Source organism: Anolis carolinensis, chromosome 1 (assembly GCF_035594765.1).
Source record: "Anolis carolinensis isolate JA03-04 chromosome 1, rAnoCar3.1.pri, whole genome shotgun sequence".
NCBI classification, from domain to species: domain Eukaryota; kingdom Metazoa; phylum Chordata; class Lepidosauria; order Squamata; family Dactyloidae; genus Anolis; species Anolis carolinensis.
In genome coordinates, this window is record NC_085841.1 from 248146528 (window position 1) to 248165722 (window position 19195).

Below are 19195 nucleotides of genomic sequence, written 5' to 3' on the forward strand. Positions count from 1 at the left end.
ATTACAGCTCTCAGATACTCTCATGTGTTTCTCCGTGCCTTAGCTTCTAAAGGTCAAGGTTGGTCATCATTTCTGCATCTCATTGTTCATTGTGATGAGTTTTGGCCATCATTTATAGTAACTGATTTTGTAATGATTAACCTAAGGTTTTGTCAAGAGATCAAACAAATCTTCACACTTGTACAATATTTTGCACCATGCTCTTTTTGCCATTCTGGTTTTTTTTTTTTTTGTGGATTTGTCTTTAAATAATAAACTACATGTAATCCATACTAACTTGCTCAAACCATTTACTGTGGAGCAATATTATAGTTCTCAATGTTATTACAACAAAATAAACAGGGCTTTAAATAAAACCTGTAATGTCATGTTAGCATAATTTATTTACCAATACCATTTACATGTGTAAAGTAACAATTTTAACTTAGTAGTTACAATATTATGAGTTTGTGGTAATTGTTTCATTCTTTTGCAATGGTTAAAATAAGAAGACCTGACATTTGGCAGTACAAATTCAATACACCTAACATGTTGCAGAAAAGCACCTGAAATAATAAGAGTAGCTCTTTAGTCATAAATTGCTTTTCACTCAAGTTCCTGCGTTTCCAAAGAAATCTGATACGCTACTTATAATTAGCAGCAAGGAATCTTGCCCTATAATCAATTTGTTACTGTGAAGACCACTTAGGTTTCTCAACAAAGGAAATAGTCATCTCTGTAGAAACCCTCTGTAGTTACATGTGAACTCTTACACCAAATGTTATGGAATGATAAAGAAAGAAAAGGTATACCTCTCTATTGCAATTATCAAATAGAATCAATATTTTTATGGCTACCTTCAGGAAGGTCCAGCACGTGATCTATAATATTATGAATGAATATTAACAGCACAATCTTATGAATGTCTGCTCAGGGGTAAAACTCACTGAGTTCAAAAGGACTTGCTAAGCATGCAGAGAATTGCTGCTGGTAGTGGCTGCCACCCTAATAGTAGCATGTACAAGTGTAAGTTCACCTTACTTACTACTCCTACTATTACTACTATTATTGCTGCTGCTGATACTTCTGATATCATAGTCAACATCATTTATCTTTATAGTGCCATATACAGAACTGGGTCATGTTGGGCTTTGCAAGTTAAAACAAGAAGCTTATGCTAAAAACCTAAAAGAAACAGGCAACAAAACAAATAATCATAGCTGCAGAAAGTTGAAGACAAACCAGGTGACTAAAGGTGAGATAATGCAAGGCCAGTCCTAATAACTGTAATAACTACTATTGGAATTATGCCTGTGTATGTTCTTTTTGGTCATTGTGGAACCTGGTCATTGCAGATGTTGGAATTATCTCCTACCTCTGTACCAACGAAAGCCACCTAAAAGCTCATATTATTATGTGAAAGCCCTTGAACAATTATTATATATCTAGCATAGAACATCAGGTTCTAAGAAACATCTGGCTATGGTGTATAGCCATACACAACTGCTAAATTCCTAGCTTTAGCAAGTTGGTTGTTAAGCAACACAACATGATTCCCATATCCATGAGAGATACATTCCAGAACTTTGTGTGGATACACAAAACAATGTGTAATGCCTAAACCTATATTTTCAAAATACCACCTACACACTCATCTGCTGCCTCAAGAAAAGGAGTGTGGTCAAAGAGAAAACTCATATATTGGGACAAAGCTTTAGTATTCCTTTCAAGTACCAGGATAAGCTGTAGAGTGAGCATGGCAAATGCCCAGGGCTCCACTGTTAAGTTTACTGCTACCACTCAAGGTCTTTCTTCCAGGATGCTGACACCCATAGAACCACCAGCTCAAAGTTGAGGGCATTGTGAGACCAAGCTGCCCATGCCTATCTCAGCCAAGCAAGGGGCTTTTGACCCTTTACTCTACTAACAGCCTCAGCTGAGCAAGGGGCCTCACCCTTTATCCACCAGGATAGGTGCAGGCAGTCTAGTCATGCCTCTCCCAGTAGAGTAAAGGGGCAAAAGGGGTGAGGAAGGACCTGGGTTGCTACTGGCAGCCATGGATTGTGGGCCAGTGAAATTGTGAGTTCCAGGCCCATGGATATAGGAATCCATACTGTATTTAAGTTTGTTCTCACAATATTGAAGGTCAGGATGGCTCCCTCCTTACTCTCTTCCTGCTAACATGTTGAAACATCTTTGTGCTATCAGGCTTTTAGACACTGTGCTGTTTGTATAGTATTTAAATGAGTTTTAATATTCTTTTATTTTTTAAATCATATAAACTGTTTAATTGCCTTTAAAATAATTTTAAATTAACTTTTATGCTTATATTTTGTTTATGGTTTTACCCTATACACACACACACACAAACACACACACGTAGTTTTGAAATACATTGTAAGCTGCCTTGAGTTGGGAAAAATCCAGGATACTACATGCATAAATTAAATAATAAATTCTCTAGTAGCGTCTAAGAATAGTATTTATTTTGAATTGCTTTGTAAAATGAATACATCTTTCTAAAAAAGTAAAAAGGCAAATTGGCTTGTTTCATTTGTAATGTTTTAGCTTATCTCTCCTCATATTTACTTGTGATAATCTTTAAATAAATCTTACAAATTACTATTTTTGCATTATTTTGGAAACAATCCAAGTGTTTAGTCTGCATTTAGGAAGGTTAGACCCCTGGGCGTAAGTTGTACTGACTGCCTTGTGAGAAGTGGGTTCTTTGCTTTTAATCATACACCCTTCTCCCTGCAAGATTTTATGCGAAATTGCACCCCAAGGCCTGATACTGTCTTCTAGGATTTTCTTTAGCCAGTTCTAGTTACGATTTTCCTGTTACTGCACGTCTGCTTGAACAAAAATGGGGGAAGGGGAATACATTTACAATCTCATTTTGAAACCTTGACATGTCTAGGCTTCAGGTGTTACTTAGATAGAACACTATACTACCAGAGTTTGCCCATTTAGATATACTTTCAATGAAAAATTACCGTGTAGCATGTCCAAACCATTAAGGCAGTGGTTCTCAACCTGTGGGTCCCCAGATGTTTTGGCCTTCAACTCCCAGAAATCCTAACAGCTGGTAAACTGGCTGGGATTGCTGGGAGTGGTAGGCCAAAACACCTGGGGACCCACAGGTTGAGAACCACTGCATTAAGGGGATGTGAGTGTTCACTGTTCAGTGACGACTATCTATGAATACTTAAGTAGGCCTCTACAATCTTGAATGCATTCCACTGTGATAGTAGAACCAGGACTTCCAGGGTCAGAATGGGACTTTTTATTGAAGAGTTGTTGGCACTATACATTACACCCTTGAAGTGCCATTTTTGCTATGAGCTTAGCTGCAATCCTCATTGAAGCCAGAAGGAAAGTGGATTTTCCTAGAAGAAGATGTTGCTAGTCATGTTATAAAACAAACTATTTGCGAGAAAAACATTGAATAGACATTTCAGAGCCAATAGTGTCATAACAGACATAATTTCTGTGGCAATGATAACCACTATAGCTGAATTGTTGATATGATTCAGTAAGGTGCTGAAGTTTTTTAGTCTCCTTTTGGGGACATAGCTATTAAAGTCCATATCCATACCTGCCTGTCCTTCATCAGTGGCAGCTAATAAAGAACACAGTTGCCTCCCATTTTTACACTTAAAGCAGAATCACACCTAATTGTCTTGCTGCCTTCAAACAGAATTCAAAATGACCTTAACAGATTATAGAGCTGGGCCAAAACTAACAAAATACATTTTAACAAGGACAAATGTAAGATACAAAACTTAGGCAGAAAAAAAATGAAATGCACAGATACAGAATGGGTGATGCTTGGTTCGACAAAAGTCCAGGTGAAAAAGATCTTGGAGTCTTTGTGGACAACAAGTTGAACATGAGCCAAAAGTGTGATGCAGCAGCTAAAAAGCCAATGGGATTTTGGACTGCATTAAAAGGAGTATAGTGTCTAGATTGAGGGAAGTCATGGTGCCTCTCTATTCGTCTTTGGTTAGACCTCACCTGAAATACTGTGTCCAGTTCTGGGCACCACAGTTCAAAAGGGATATTGACAAGCTGGAAGGTGTCCAGAGGAGGGCAACTAAAATGATCCAGTGTCTGGAGACGATACCCTGTGAGGAACGTCTTAAAGAGCTGGGTATGTTTAGCCTGCAGAAGAGAAGGTTGAGACAGACGTGATAGTATAAATATGTGAATGGATGTCATAAGGAAGAGGGAGAGGAGCAGGCTTATTTTCTGCAGCCCTAGAGACTTACAGGAAAAAATATTCCATCTGAACATTAGGAACAACTTCCTGACTGTAAGAGCTATTCAGCACTGGAACTCTCTGCCTCGGAGTGTGGTGGTGGCTCCTTACTTGGAAGCTTTTAAACAGAGGCTGGATGGCCTCTGCATGGCAGGGGGTTGGACTGGATGACTCATGTGGCCTCTTCCAACTCTATGATTCTATGATTCTATATAGGTGACAGCTAAAGTTGAAAAGTGACCTTTTCCTAATTCAAAACATAACTGGGTTATGAATTTCTGACTGAGAGCAGTGTTTAGCAGTTGAACTCTCTGCCTTGGAGGTTGGTGGAAGCTCCTTCCTTGGAAGCTTTTAAACAGGCTGGATGGCCATCTGTCGGAGGTACTTTGATTATGCTTTTACTGCACAGCAGGTTGGAGTGGATGGCCCATGTGGTCTCTTCCAACTCTATTCTATGATTCTATGCCTTGATTGTGTTGGCATAGTTGCACATACCTAGTTTGGGTTTTCTCCTTTTAACATGATTTCATAACATACTCATGTCTCCAAGTATCTGTGTGTAGAACATGAAGAGCTGAGAACCAGCAAGGACCCTCAGACGTATGTAAATACTGTCTTTTAATGTCCACACTCTACATCAAGGGTTCTCAACCTGGGGTCCCCAGATGTTTTTGGCATTCAACTCCCAGAAATCCTAACAGCTGGTAAACTCGCTGGGATTTCTGGGAGTTGTAGGCCAAAAACATCTGGGGATCCCAGGTTGAGAGCCACCGCTCTACAAGTTTACCGCAGAAAATACCAGTGTGATATTCACATTGGTTTGTTAGTTACTCATTTGCCAATCAGTTGGATGTAGATCAGCACATTCCTATGCACCTTTTGTGGGTCAGCTTGCACTAGTGTCACTGGCTTGCAGAAAAGACTATGAAGTCTGGACTACAACATCACAATCCAATCAACTAGCTTGTCCATTTGCAGATTCTGGGATTTATAAACTAAAAAAAGGCAGTTTTTCAAGCTTGGCATTTGACTAATTGGGAGGAACTGGATGATTCATTTTGTCTGGAACCCCTCAAAGCAGCACATGCAAACAAGATGAGATTCCCCTTTCCCCCATCCCTCAATCCCATCCCTTTGGAAAATAAAAGAATGTAATTGCACTGAGGTTTAAGGGGTGTGTAGGGGGCTAATTGCACAATCTCCTTTGACTTTGAAAGCTCCCTTCCACTTTGTTCAGATCTTCGTGGCTTTCACCCAGAGACTTAGCTCTTATTCCAAAAGCATCCTTTTAATTAAGATCCTTCTTCTGCATAAACAAGAAACCCCCTTCCCCCCCTCAAAGGCCAAATTAAAACAAAGCATAATTTTACTGCTTCACTTCATTCCCCTCCCCCATTCCCATCAGTTCAGTTTATGACTTTGGTTTTCTGATTTACGTCTAGGAAACTTTTGTGGTAATTCTTCTCATATTCCCCAGAAATTAATGCTGGGAGGCAATGTAAAGCAAAAGAGGGGAATGGTGCCCAGAGAGGGAGGGTGCTCCCTCTTACGGGAAAACTGCTTGAGGTTTGCCCTTAAAACTAGTGAGGTCTGCGTAACTCTTCAAAAAGTACACCAAAGTCGTCTTGTTGATTCAAACAACTTTGAAGAGGAACCAGGAATTAAAATATTTTAAGAACTATTTGTAATCATCTTGATAAGAATCACAGTGAATTATATCTAAGATATGTAATGTATTGTGTGAGAGAGAGAGAGAGTGAGAGAGTGAATGCATGTGCCTGAGAGATAGCATATTATAATAAATGATAACTAAGTAGATAGGTACTTATGTAGATAGCAAATATGATTTGCAAAACTCACTGCATCAACTTTTCCAAGAATGGCAGTTGCATGGCATACTTCAAAAGATCAAGCACATATGTCCATCTAGTTTCACTATTTTTCTCTGTTCCTTGCTTAATCTTTGTTTACTTGCTCTAGTTGTGGAACTCGAAGCACCATGTGGCCATGTCATGAGTTCTGGAATTGATATATATGTTATTTAGGAGGGAGGAAATGAAATGTAGTCTTCTGCCTGTAATGTCTTATTCATTGCTTGGAGACAACCAAACTGTGGAATTCCAGCTATAAAATTTGCTGATGTATATTACTAAACACAAGCCTCTTTTGCTGGCAGAATCCTCTCTAAGCCCAGTGATCTGACAAATGTTGGCTGGCTAAAATGTTCCTACAGAAGACGAAGAAGAGTCAGAGAAAAGGTGGCGCAAAGGAAGTGATGAATTATACCAGATGAAACCTGCTTGAGTCCAAAAAGATGCCTCTGCCACCTTCTGTTATAACCAATATTCTACAACTATACAAGGTTTCAACTCATAGCCAAGATTGTTTCATTGAAACATAAATATCTGCCAGCAGTTTTGCTACTCAAGCTCAGTACTGAATACCAATGTGGCACAACATATGTGAATCAATGATCAATGGACGTGACTTGACAGCTGACTGTGTAATTGCAATGTGCAATGCACAGAGGCAGTGCATAGAAACAATGCATATTGACATGTTAGTCTGTCTACTTCAATGTAATACAGCATGTGCAATGGTCCTGCTTTTGTGTGATGGTACAAAGTCCCATTCTTCTTACAACATCATCAGCTGGATACAAGCATTACACCTGCCTTAAACACTAACAGGGTATTGGCCTATGTGTCTTATACAAAATCCCAGTGTAAGTAGAAAAGACTGTTTTTAAAAATACACAAAACTATATTGAAATTCTTTGTTCACACACAGCTTGCCTATCGTATTTTAGTAAAACACAATCCCAGTTTTCATTGATTTGATACCAAGGTTTCATATACTGACTGAAAAGGGATCCTATGTTATTACCCTATGTTACTGGAAATGTTTTGGCTTCTCTTCAATCAGTTCAATAGATGGTTGTGTTAAAGATCATATTGCTGCCAAACTCTCTTCTGCATTGCTCAAAAACATCAAAATTTACATAGTTGCCGCACTAATGTTGTTCCTGCATAATGAATGTGTTCTTGCATAATGAATGAGTCTGTTCACTCTGTCTTGACATGTATGTCTGTATTTGAACTTGTTTAGCCCTACCTTCTTTTTATATACACTTTGGATATATAATTTTGACAACACAAAGTAGCCAAAAGTTGTCGAAAAGTGCTGCAGTTTGTCATTCCCTAGATTTATCAAGGGTAGGGTATGGGCAAATCTGTATAGGCAATTGTGAGAGATCCACACACCAACATTCTGTCTTATTAGGTAACACAAATATGGAAATTGCCAAAAGACCAAAACAAAAAAAGAATGGCAAAGCATGAGACCACAACTTATGTCTTCACCGCCCTCATTGATCAGCTGTACAAGTGATTCCGGACTTCATCTTTTAGCATTCCTGATCAGTTGAAGCCCAAACAGTAACTTCAACACACAAATACAGCACACAAATACAAATGAGCGTTTGAGATTCCTTAGACATTGCCAACATCTCTAACATTGCACTCAAGCTGTGCAATCCCATACATGCTCAAAGAGCTCAAGTGAGTTTAATGGGATTTACTAAGAGAATTCAGAATCTGGATAAAATAGTGAATTTTTCATTACATACAAAGAAATAAACAAATGAACATAAACCATATGATCATGGAATTAGCACACACTTGGTTGTCTTCTAAGACATGATCTTTTCTGTCTCTCTATTACTTTTCAAGATGTGGCTCTTTAATGGTTTGTATATATAGCAACTTGGCTTGCAGCTATAGAAATGGTTACAAATCATGTTGGTGTATATATAAACCCTTTTTCTTAAAATTATTGTTCAAAGGTAGTCCTGAGACAGCTTTGACCATTTACATAGGAGTATGTATAAGGGAAATCTAATAAACACACAGGCACACAGCGTGGATATAAAGATTACCCTTTTTCTCATCATTGATGAGAAAGATAATCTTGGCACATACATACACCCATTGTGTAAAAGCTCAATTGCTGTATTATTTTTCATGATTTGGAATTTGTTTTGCCAAAAAAAATCATTTGTGCAAAATCATGTTTTCATGATAAACAGTGTTTCCTCAGGTAAAATCCTTCAGTTTACTTCAGGAAATACAGATATATCCTCAAGTGTCTAAAACAGTCCAAACCAAATGCTCAAAAATCTTTGTAATCTCACCTGGAAAAGAGAAAGGTTTTGAAATTATTCGCCTTGTATGCAAGAAGAAAATAAGCAAAGATTTACATCCCTAATACACACACCAGAACTAGGCTGATGGAGAGGTTTGGGTGTTTAATTTGAATGTGTACACAACAATCATTACTTGAGGAAGTCCTTTGCCCGAGGAGTACATTATTCCTAAACAGAATCACTGTTTGCCCTGTTTTGTCTAGTCTGCAATTTGCATTCACTTGATGGATTGCCAGGGTCGGGAGGTGCACAGCTTGGAAATGCTGAAGTGCCATCTCAGCAAACTCTTAAGAGGAAGAGCACACTAATACAAGCCTTTGCCCAAACTCCTTGAGTCTTCTTAGGCTGTGCTAGATCAATATGACAGCTTACTAAGAAGCCCGGACATACATGCATAAGTGGCCTCAGCTGGATTATCTGAGAAGGCGGCCATCTTTTACCAAAGCAGGACTCCTGAAGGGTTCACTGTCAAGGGCTCGCTCACTTGCAAGCCTAGCCAACTATACATACACACACAAACACACACACACATACATTGTTGACTGCCAGTTACAGCTAGCTTTGAGAGATTTATAGTACCTAGCGAAGGCAGTGTCTGCATAAATGGGAAGAGACAAAAATGTTCATTGCATTTCACAAGGAAACCATTGAATTATGATTTCAATATATCTTAAAGACTTTTTGTATAATCATACTTTCACTTAACAAAAACATAACAATTAAACATTTATCTCAACAGGATAAAGTATTGGTATTCTACTTGTATGGATTTGGAAATATGATCACTTTTTCAATGATTGACTAGAAATCATGGCTCATTTCTTACTAATGCTAGATACATAGACTTAGGATGGTTCCATCACTGTATAATACAGTTCAATGCATTGCAATATGCATAATATGGTCAGTGTAGAACCAGCCTTAGACATTTAAAACCAAACCAAAAATTCACTGAATCAGGCCCACGTCTAATTAGCTCAGCAGTGGCTAGACACACTGACAAGATGGTTGAAATATTGTTAGATTACAAAAGATGTTGGAGATAGTATTGATGATCACATGGGAGTGATGTCAGTGACTGGTCTTGGGTGGATTTACTTCTCAATAAATGTTGCAGACAAACAACGTGGAATGGCCTTCACATTCCTGTGCATCCTAGAAGCATCTAGAACAGTGGTTCTCAATCTGGGAACTCCAGAACCACTGATCTAGAATTTGACTCCCAACACCTTCTGTTGATAAGTAAATTGATCCATGGCATGCCAGAGATATTGTCATCATTCCTCAGTGATCACCAGTAATATCACCAACATCATAGGAAATATATGTATATATCTACCATCACTACTGCTCACTATCCAACACTGAGAGCTATCTTTACTAGGTGGAACCACTAGATTTCTGCCAGGGTCTTTTTTATTTTTGGTTTTTAAGTACATAATATAATCCTCTCCTTCTGTCCTCTCACAGGTGGAATGTTTAGGTAGAATCTGTATTCTGCAAATTTGAACCCATTGCTCCATGTCCTAGTCTCCAGAACAGCAGAAAACATGTCTGCCCCCTCTTCAATGGGACATGACTATCATGTCTCATCTCAGCCTTCTTTTCTCCAAGCTAAACTCACCTAGCTCTCTTTCAACTGTTTCTCATAGGGCATGGCTTCCAAACTTTTTATCATTTTGGTCACCCTTCTCTGGACATGGATCTAGCTTGCCCATATCCCTCTTGAATTGCAGTGCCCAGAATTGGACACATTATTCCAGGTAAGGTCTGACCAAAGCAGAATAGAGTGGAACTGTGACTTCCCTCGATCTAGAGACTGTACTCCCTATTGATGCCACCTATAATTGCAATGGCTTTTTAGTTACTGCATCACAACTATTGATGTAGATAGATCTGCTGAAGGAGAAGCCTGTGAGCATTTCATATAAAACAGTTGGAGACATCTTAAACCAGCCCTGCCAAATTGAAAGTGCACTCTAAATAAATTCTGAGATAATAGTGGTGCTCCATGTGCCTTGGCCATGGAGTTTTTAAAGTAAAATTTTATACTCTTGAGAATTTGGGAACAGGGAGGGGAAACAGTTGTGGGGACTCACTCTCCTTCCACATGGCAAAAGAATTCAAATAGCTGCATTAACCTATGGTTGCCTCTATGTGGTTGAAACAAAAAGAAGGCATTTTCAATCAGAGTTCAGGACTGTGGTCAAACTTCTTCAGTTTTTTTCCCTTTTCTTTTTTAGCTTACTGTAATTTTCCCTCAGACCTAGCCACCTTGTGGGCTCCGAAAAGGGTCCAGACATTCTGCATCCACTCTTGAAAGACATATTTCAAACACTTAAGATTTGTATTTGAACTTGCAGCCAAAGCCTGCATGAAGAAGAAATACCCCTTGTGTGTTTGTAGTTTTTAAAAATTTTCCCAAAAAAATCATTGCCCGTTTTTTGCCTCCTACTATGGTTACACAGTAAGGTTTTTTCAAAGTTTTACTGGAATTCTGTAGCATTCTGCATTAGAGGGGACATATTAATCAATGAGACATATTTTACTATTTTCGTTTTTACAATATTTAATACCAAGTTTAAGGTCCCAGTGGCGATATTTTCAGATGAGCCTCATTCTGAACTCCTACGCAGAACTTTTTGTAACTTGGAATTTACCCAGATCACCTAGCATGCATGGCCACTTTCCCAAGCTCTGCTTCTCAATTAATGGAACCACAAGCACTCTTTCTTATGTGGCAGGATTCACAAAGACAGAATAAACGTTACAGTTTTTCCTCTAGACTGCTTAGTTTTAAAATAGATGAATCTGTTAATTTTTAGGGCAACTCCGTTAGTCAAACAACTAAAGTAATTGGTCAGACTGACTTGAAATCCATAAGTGCATCTTGATTTCTTGTGTGTGCATGTGTGTGCATGCCTCTTGACTTACGGTGACCATTTTCATTTCAGTGGCCCAGCTCCTGCTTCCTGATGATCTTTCAAGACCCTTTCTTTATTTCCTAGGAGGTGGCATGTGGTACAGTGGGGCAATGAATCCACTCAGAGTTAGAGTTGAAGCTTTAAAGGAGCCTGAAGCCTATTTTATATTTCCAGTGCCTTGGATACCTCCTTTAAAGTTCAGACTAAAACCTGGTGTGTCCGCTGACATAACTATCAGAAGCTGCCACTGGTGGCATACTCAGATCAATCCAGAGTCGTGTAAATGAACCTACAGCCCTGGAAATAATCTCTGACAATCACTGTAGATACTGAATGCATACTTGACAGAGTGGAATTAATTTAACAGTACTTTTTTCATTCTGAAGGGTATTAAAACTCAGACTAATAAGATCCTAATTAACTTCTTTCAGGGGTTTATCCCATGTTTTTCACATTGTTCCAAAGAGCAGGTGGAAAAAAAAGGGGGGGGGGATTTAGTGCACACACCTATATGTGTGTTATAATGTTTGTGTTGTAATGTGAAATATTTGATGCAGCTATTTCTCCTTGCTGACTTGTATTAATTAGAATTTACCATTCAAAGCCTAACAATTTTGCTTTGACTGTTACCTTTTGCATCTTTAGTCAGGAGTATGTATCACTTGACCAGTTTTAATTAGACTTGTATTGATGGACAGTGTTGTTTTGGCCTTTGGCCTCCTATGTTAGTTCAAAGAAATTCTAAAGTCTGAACTAAAATTGTGTTTTTAGCAGCAGACCTCCCCTCCCTTACATCAAATGGGCTTGGGAAAGGAGAATGCATACTGAGTCAGCCGCAAGGGCTGGGCATTTCTGCTCCCATCCCGTCGCCCACTGACCACTTCTATATCCTAAATTACTGCCAAAAGGTTCCTTCCAGGGTCCAACTCTGCTGGTTCAGCAGACACTGCCTCGGGAAACATCAGTATGCAGTGTTTTCCACCATGAAACCGGAAAGGTGTTTATAGATCAATACTAAACAGGGGACCCCAATTTAATAATGTTCAGAAAAGTGCCCATGTTAGTCCCTTGCAACACAAAAGGAGGAGGAAATGTGGCAGCACTATTAAGGCTCACTGGTTTTTATTTTCACATGAGCCTTTCTGTATATGAACCTACTTTTTCAGATGCTGTACAGAGTGATAATAAATGCTCAGTAAGAACATGCATGTACTGTATGTACACTGTTTTGGGAGTTGGGTGCAATGTAATAGGATCCTGAAGGATGCAAAACAGACTTTGGTAAACAGATTTTTTTCCCCAGACATCAGCACTAACTGACCACTGTAAAAACCCCGAAAGACCTGTATCACATTAAGGCAGCACTTCAAAAATGCATCTCTCTGTATCCTATTTCACACCATCTCAGCCTCACAATTGTGTAAATATTCTTTATATCTGAGCATTTTTGTTAGTCAGTGCTGCATCCAAAGAACCCATGATTCTCATGCAAAAATAAAAAAACCATTTGGTCTTACTGCCACATTTCTTTTTCTTTTTTTCTTCTCCTTTCCTTCCACCTTTTTACACCGGAATAATGTCTGTAATGTCTGCACAGTGTTCTTCCAGCCTTCCAAATTGGAAAAATACATTATATGAAGTGATACTCTGACATTCTGTCATTATTTCCAAGTAATTCTGGCTACACACAGAATAACAGATCTTGGCGCAGGGCTTGTCCAAAACATTTTGATATTGGATGCAAAAGACAAAATGGTGCCTTCTTCCATTTTTGTACATAACTCAACTGGATTGGCAGTTGATTCTTATGCCAGCACTGGCAATGAAATTAGTCCTCTGGAATGTGGCAAGCTGTCTTTGAGAGGAAATATCCATGTCTGTTGGATCTTTGTTGCTCTCTTACAGCACCAGTATCAACATTCAAATGGCCCACAGAGAAATCTTGAAATTACACTTTCCTGTCATTGTTTTTCCCCACTTTCCATGCTGAGAAGAATCTACTCCCTTCCCCCAACCCCAGAGTTTCTGGGCATCTATCTTAAAGAAGGTCCCAGAAAGCCTGTGGTTCTGTGAAAGGTGAAGATATATAAGAGATTAGCTTATGCCTGATTTCACCTATAGAAAACAGAATTAGCTAGCTGATGTAGTTGAAGAAAGAAATGGTGAATTACGAGGAGCCAGATGAGAATACGTTAACAGTAAACCATGAAGGAACAAGACCTTGCTTAAAAGTGGGGGAGGATTTTGAGTTGGGCCTCGATAGTTAAAAAAATGAAATATCATCAATGACAAGAGGGAGGGAGGAAACCAACCTGAAATCAACTACAGTTCAGGTTGGCACATAATGTGCTTCCTATTTATTTTGTTACTTTCCCTCCTCCTGCTGCAATATCAACTCCACTTGCAAGTGGGGTCCTTCTTGTCAATCGTTTTGCTTTGCATAAACCCAACTATTAGCCCAGACATTGGCAAAAAGGAACTTGAGAATGGAAGACAGCACTTTGATTTAATGATCAGCCACCTGACCCATTGGCACCTTTCAGAGCATTGAGCTGAAGAATAAATTCCCATTCTTCTGAACATGGATGGCATGTTAATCACTTGGAGAAAAGCAGGAGGAAAGGCAGAGAGCTGGGGTGGGAGAGAGAAGGAGAAATTGCAACAGGGGCATTGTTTTCAAGGCAGGGCAAAGTCTTGAAAAGAAAACTGTCCATCCTTGCTGCTTGGTGCAGGCTTCATGCTGAGTTTTGGACACTCAGGTTTCTTTAGCTGAGCCTCTGTGCCCTATTGATATGCTAGTTCTCAAGTAAGCAAGGGTCTCCTGAATACTTTTGCATCCCTTCAATTATTTTTCTTTTATAGATTTCAATAGGCATGTTTGAGTAAATGTAGAATTCCTGTGAGGATATGTGTGTATTTTCCTAGTGTCTACCTCTACATGTATGGATATTTGCGTCTTTCTTGTAAAGTCATACACAGTTACACACTAGTATTTTCCCCATATGTTGCTGAATCAGCACAGGAATTTTGAATGGAATCAGCCCAATTAAGACAAACTCCTGCTGTTTTGCCTCAATGGTCTACAACCATTGTGGCTTAGTCCCAAATATTAACTTGCCATCTCAACTCTAGAGAGCTCATTGAGCTGTGGGGAAGGGGAGTCTTAACAATGATTGCAAACTAGTTTAGTGGAACATTGCAAATCTGTGCTAGAGGTGCTAGGGGAACAATAGGAGCATTTATTCCAAACCCCCATCCTAGTAGTTTGCAGGTAACTTGGTGCATAGAGCTAAATACAGTTGCTAGACCCAGCCAAAGTAGAATAATAGAATCACAGAATAATAGAGCTGGAAGAGGCCACATGGGCCATCTAGTCCAATTCCCTGCCATGCAAGAATAACACAGTCAAAGTACCCTTGACAGATGGCCATCCAGCCTCTGTTTAAAAGCTTCCAAGGAAGGAGCTTCCACCACTAGGGGAGCAATAGGAGCATTTACCCTAAGCACTCATTCCAGTAGTTTGCAGATAACACACTGAACCAATTTGCAGTAAAAGCACCAAATCAATTGTTCTGTAGTAACTATTAATGTAAATCCCTTTCCTTTGGTGTGTGCACTTTAGTTTGTATGTGTATATGTGCATGCATGAACACGAGTTCAAGTTATCTGTTGACTTCTGGTGATCCCATGAGGGCTTTCGTAAGCAAGGAGTATTCAGAGGAGGTTTTGCCAATTCCTTTCTCTGAATTATAGCCCACAAAGTATAGTATTTCTTGGTAGTTCCCCTGATCTTACAGAGTTCCCAAGATCAGATGAGATCTGGTACCTTCGGAATATTTAGGCCTCTCCGCTCTAATAGAGATTAGTAATGTAATTTCTGTGTGGGTTTTGTAAATGAAGAAGATTGCGTTATAATGCAGTCCTTCCAAGTCCTAGTCTTCATCTGATTTCTTAACTGCAGTCTTCACAGTAGTTAATGAATGAACCAAGATATGAAAAATCTTTCACTGTTTCAGTATTCATCATCTCATTCAATCTCTTTACTGTTGTCTGCTAGTAAGGTAGTCCCTCCACTTTTGTGGGTTTAACCTTCAGAATTTTGATTATTTGTTGCTGCTGCTGTTGAGCTATCCCATTTTTAATACAGACTGCAGACCAGACTCACTTAGAGAGAATGTGAAGACACTGCAAGGCTTATATGTCCCTATTTAAAATGATGTAAAGGTGCAATTGAGACAGAACTGGCCATTGGTAGCTCACTGGGCCTCGTGAGGCTGCCGTTGCCTTGCCAGGTTCTCTTCTTCATGGGAAGATGCAGTTTTGGATTTTCAATTCAGAGCTCTTCAAAAGCTGGACATCCTTTCAACTTGAGTCCAGTTGCGTCACTATCAACAGCATTACTTGTAGTTGTTTCCTGCTCTATCCCAGTAGTTTGTTGAGTGCCTTCCAACTTGGGAGTCTCAACTGTTGACACAATCTGGTATATACTCAGGAATAATTCAGTATTGGCTACATTTGATACTGAAATTCCCTTTCCTTAAATACTTTCTCATTGTTTCCCCAATAGGATTTCAGCTAGTTTCCAATATAGCAAAGTTGTTTAAAACTCAGTATGTCAATGAAGTAATTGATCTTGAAGCTGTCAACACTTGGACACTTCCTTGCAATTCTGACACTTCCTTGCAAAGTGGCCCTGAAAACATTTCCACCATGTGCCAGGCCATACATCTATCATGCAGACTTACAATGCCAAACTTTCCTACAAAGTTCCAACAAAGGAAATAAATCGCAGTCCCTTTGCATGTAAACATTCCCAATTGGAGAAATTAATTCCTCCTGTCCAAGATTTGGATCATTCTTTGCTTTTAGTTTTGAATACAATGCCTTTGTGTTGTACTCAATTAACTTTGGATACCATTGCATTCAAAAATTCTGAAGTTGCAAGTTTTTAAAATTTAAGATTGAAGTGATGGGGACAGTCTTCATCCATTGAATTCCTGCTGTTATGCAGCCTTTAAAAGCATTAAACCATTGATAGAATAATCAATGTTTCTATGTTGTACATTTATATCCCTCCCTGCCCTTTAAGACGCAGAATGAACATTTTTATCCTCACAGCAAACCTATGAGGTAGGAAATAGCGATCTAGTTTCAATTTTAATCACTATCCAACAATTGATTAAATACACCTTTTAACCCAAGACATTTTTACATGACCCTAGTATAGGTAAAGGTAAAGATTTTCCCCTTGACATTAAGTATAATCATTCTGACTCGAGGTTGGTGCTCGTTTCCATTTCTAAGCCGAAGAGCCGGCATTGTAGACGCCTCCTAAATCATGTGGCTGGCATGACTGCATGGAGCACCATTACCTTCCCCTCAGAGCAGTACATATTGAGCTACTCACATTTGTATGTTTTCGAACTGCTAGATTGGCAGGAGCTGGGGCCAACAGTGGGAGCTTACTTTGCTCGCTGGATTTGAACCACCAACCTGTTGGTCAGCATATTCAGCAATTCAGTGATTTAATCTGCTGTGCCATCGGGGGCTTCGACCCCAGTATATAGGTATATGAAATAGTTATAAAGATCAAAAGTTTACTGATAACCATTGAGCATTTGCAAGGACTGCTAAATAGGCTGATTTTCCTATTTATGAAACATCTTCAGCTGTATCTACTGTAATCACACCCAACAGATTTGTGTACACATCTAAAATAGCTACAGAATCTTTTCATTAAAACATTAAGCTAAGGGGTTGAGACTCACAGTTTAAGAAGCTGTGCCCTAGGCTAAGTTAACATGATGTCAGCCTTCAGCTGTCCGAACTTCACTCAAAATTGAGATTTAAACAGAATTTCCATACTCCTTACCAGCTTTTAACTACATGAAACACTGTCCTTATAACAAATCTTCACTTATCCAATGTTCCAGATTATCCAACGCAGTCTGCCTTTTTGTAGTCAGTGTTTTTGTAGTCTATGTTTTCAATACATTTGCGATGTTTTGGTGCTAAATTCGTAAATACAGTAATTACTACATAATGTTACCATGTATTTAACTGCTTTTTCTGTTGATTTGTTGTAAAACATGATGTTTTGGTGCTTAATTTGTAAAATCATGACGTAATTTGTCATTTAATATTCTTTTCCTTAATTCCTCATTATCCTACATTTTCGGTTATCCAATATTTTGCCGGCCCATTTATGTTGGATAAGCGAGACTCTACTGTACTTCAAATGAATAAATACATTTCACTGCCGGTGAAACTAAGAAATACCTCCTAGTCTAAATGGCTTTCTAGGTATTTCAGATTCAATTTGAATTAAGACACCAAATCAGTAAACTGGAGCCAAGTTACTAGACAACAGATTTTTAGATCAGGTTACAAAATTCTATACTTGAATTTAACAGCTAGTAAACTGGCTGGGATTTCTGGGAGTTGTAGGCCAAAACACCTGGAGACCCACAGGTTGAGAATCCCCCCCCCTGTCTATCTTATTATATATATATATATATATATGAGTGATGGCATCACGGCGACCCACAAAACAACAAAACTACAGGCCCCCCCAACCTTGAAATTTGACAACACAACCCATCATCCACGCCACTAAGTTGATACAACAAAAAAAAAAGAAAAATAAAGTCCTAATTAGAGGGAGAGCAATAATTGTTTTCATCCAATTGCTGCCAGTTTAGAGGGCTAATCTCTGCCCACTTGGTCTCCTAGCAACCATCTCAGCCAAGGGACAGCCAGGGTTCAGTTAGGGGACAGGCAGATTTAGGCCTCACTTAGGCTTCTTCCACAGATTATCTAATTTGTACTGGATTATATGGCAGTGTAGACTCAAGACCCACACAACTATATAACTCATTTATAATCTTATATTATCTGCTTTGCACTGGATTATCTTGACTCCACACTACCATATAATCCACAATTTTCCAACTACAACAGATGATTATCTTGGTCTGCATTCTTCCTATGACTACTTATGTCAGAACCCTGCTACTAGAGCCTGGATGTGGCTCTGAGTTTCAGGGTCACTGACATTGATAAGACACCTGCGGCTCAGGACTTGGAGAAGAAACGGCTGCTGGACTTGGCGGGGAATTTGCGCGGGGTTTTACTGAGCGGGAAGAGACTGTTCAAATGAGGGGGAGGGTATATAAAGGAGGGTTGGCCGTAGTATCCCATTCTTGGCTTTTCTGATGTTCATGTTTCCTACAGTAAAAGTTTCTGGTGATATCACAGAGAGTCTTGTGTGTTCATTCAGGAGCGGCTGTGGTGAGCTGACACTAAGCCAAGAATACGGACACCATCCCGCTGTAGCGGTGAGGTGTAACATGCAAGTGGAGGATGAAGAGCTCTTGGGCGCAGGAGGAGGAAGGTCGGAAAGGGCCACTCCCGAGCCGCACGCTGAGTTCCACCAGCTGGCGGCCCTGGCGTCATCCACCGCTTATGCCCAGCCAAATGGGGTAACCCAGAGGCGTGGAGTGGTGCGGGGAGACAGCACCGGAGGAGAGGAAGGTTCACCTTCCCCAGGCCCACAAAGGATGGTGTTTCTGGAGGAGAGGATGTCGGCGATGGAGACCACCCTGGCAGTGATGTCGAGGGCGATGGAGCGCCTGGCGGTTTTGGCGGAGCCGGAGAGAGGAAGGGAACTTCGGGCTAGCTCAATGTGGGACGTGAGCGTGGGAAGCAGCCAGGGCTTTGCAGACCTCCCAGCACCGAAGGGAAGGGAAATGCGAAAGGAGCCCGGTGCCCGGCCCAAGATCCAAACAAGCCTGACGCGGGTGGAGGAGAGTGACGACGAAGGGGAAA

At 39.8% G+C, this 19195-nt stretch overlaps 1 protein-coding gene across 2 annotated transcripts in view; it reads left to right on the forward strand.

The window, feature by feature from the left end:
• gli2 (GLI family zinc finger 2) overlaps positions 1-19195 on the forward strand; it is a 279884-nt gene that overhangs the window by 122347 nt on the left and 138342 nt on the right. The window contains exon 1 of one of the 2 annotated variants that reach the window (XM_062967372.1): positions 9695-10207. The exons of the other annotated variant lie outside the window; for it this stretch is intronic. The gene's annotated coding sequence lies outside the window, so the exon portion shown is untranslated. Of the gene's footprint in view, positions 1-9694; positions 10208-19195 lie in introns of those variants that run through there. 2 annotated transcript variants of the gene reach the window in all.